We start from the raw sequence: 2,361 nt of genomic DNA on the forward strand, positions 1-2,361 counted from the left end.
GAATGCCACAGAGTGGGGACTGCATTTCGCGCTCTGTTCTATTCTAACAGTACCATAATTCGTGTGCATGAATGAAAATACTTGAAACAAACCGTCAACCGCGATATGACGAGTGATGCAAAATCTTGCAACGTATATAAGGCACTATTTGCCAACAAAGAAGCCCTAACTATTTCTTAATGTGTGCGGGTGGAAACTTGCTAAGTTCGCTAAGTTATAGAGCCTTGTTCCATAAAATGCATGAAGAGCACATATTTACATAGTCTGTTGCATTCAGAAGACCATTCGCAAAGTTCACTTCAAAGTGCACTTGTTCCTATGTGTCCCACTTAGCAGAAGAAGGTTTGTACGGTGCAAAACCACTTTTTATATAGCCAAAGGGAATACATGCAAAGCGTATAGCATTTTCTTGATGATGAGAAGAGTGCAACACAGAACGCACCAGGCAACACAAGTCTGAACTCGTTCTGTGTTCTCTTCGTGCTCAAAGAAATGCTATAGCCTTGTCTACCGTAGACCAGTCCGCTTGCACTCTTCCAAAATGTTCATCGGAATATATGCGGTGCTAGCAGAAGTGTAACCAGAAAACTATTTAAAGATACTGTAAAGCAGCACCGATCAAATGTCATTTAGTGTGGCTATTCGATAGTCCAAGCCACCAGGACAAAAACTGTGCAAGTTTCATCCCAATTGCCGGTGGAATTAATTAGAAAATTACAATTAAAGATAACGGGCAACACTGTACTAGGTATTCGAAATGATTCCGTACTCCTGCCACATACGGCGGCAACCACATTGCATGCGTATAACACTGGGCCCGACATAACAATCCACCACAATCCGCCATAAAATCCGTCCCTGCAATTCACAGAACGATCCACATCTGACGATAAACGGATAAGCGAACTGAAATGAAATGCTGAGCCGTTGAAAAAAATGTGTCAGACGTTCAAGAAGCCAGACAGCGTCGGGACTTGTTCGTTCACAGAGGTTCACAGAGAGAGTTTGTTCGTTCGAAAGAGGCCGCGAACAGAAGGAGCGCGCAGGCGCAGTAGATAAGTAGGAAGAGCCTCCATCGAACAGCGGCCAGCGCTAGGTTACTTCGCAAAAAACACTGCTAACAGGGGTTTCAGAATGCACAGGTAAACAGGGAAACAAATAATATGGTTACTAAAATAACGAAGCTCCGATGTAATAGTGTGTAATACCAATTTTCAGTGTTGCCCTCTGTACAGGGGGTTGTTTGACACCAGGCGTCGCACCGCTCCACTACGCCGCATTTTTCGTGGCAAATTACAAATATTTATAGCGCGTGTGTCGGTCGTATGGTTCCGCATACGGTATTTAGAAGCAACAAAGTTTCTAGTCACATCACCGGCATATCATGCTTGTCTACTGCTTTACAGTATCTTTAATAATAATAATAATAATAACAATAATTGTAATAATAATAATAATAACTTGATCAAATAAGTGATTGGAAGCAGACACAAAAAGTCACTTTTCATGACTTGACGAGGCATCGGATCCCATATAGTAGTCCGCAGCTATTTCAGGAGGTGTTATACGGCAACGCTACATTGGGAGAAGATTTCACCGTCGTTTTATTTCGTCAAAACGCAATGCGAAATTCAGGACTTCGGGGCTGGTGTTTAAGCCCTCGAAACCCCCTCCTGGCTGCCACTGGATGATAGCATACGAGGCAAACCTAGCTCGCATGCTGAACAAGAGATAAACTGATGTTCTGAGGCTGGAACAACATAGAGGGGACAGACTGTCCCCTCTATGTGTGACTTCAGTGACTTTCATACCCACTTCAGTGACTTTCATCTTTCATCGCATGCTGAGTCTACGGGAAACATACCACCTGTTATCGGAGTTCCCATATGTTTATTCTTATTTTGGCGAACGCTGTTAAGTTTAGCGGTTGAGACTTGGCACTGCAGGTATGGTGGTCTCCTCTGTCTGGGCCGAAACTTGAACTCGGGGCAAGGCACTGCCTACTCACTTATTTTCTTTTTCTTCTCCTTTTCTCTCTCTCTCTCTCTTGGAGCTTTTCTTCCAGCCTGTCTCGCTAGCTGAGAGGCAGGCTTCGCTTTTATGGGTGGCATTACTACTGAAAGCGCGTGAACACCATTCTACCTTTACAGGTTCCGAGATATTTCTCTTTCAAGCAACAATACTTTGCGTACTTAGCTGTTTAATACAGGCATCGCAACACCCACAGGTAGTTGCGTTCTTGGCGAATCTGCCGGCACAGTTTTCTGCTGTGACTTCTTCGCACTCGACTCCGTCGCAAAAGTCTGAAGTACAAACGTATGCGTTTGTTACCGTTGATGCCATCAGGCAAAGCATCAGCAC

The sequence above is a fragment of the Ornithodoros turicata genome, chromosome 2 (assembly GCF_037126465.1).
Source record: "Ornithodoros turicata isolate Travis chromosome 2, ASM3712646v1, whole genome shotgun sequence".
NCBI classification, from domain to species: Eukaryota; Metazoa; Arthropoda; class Arachnida; order Ixodida; family Argasidae; genus Ornithodoros; species Ornithodoros turicata.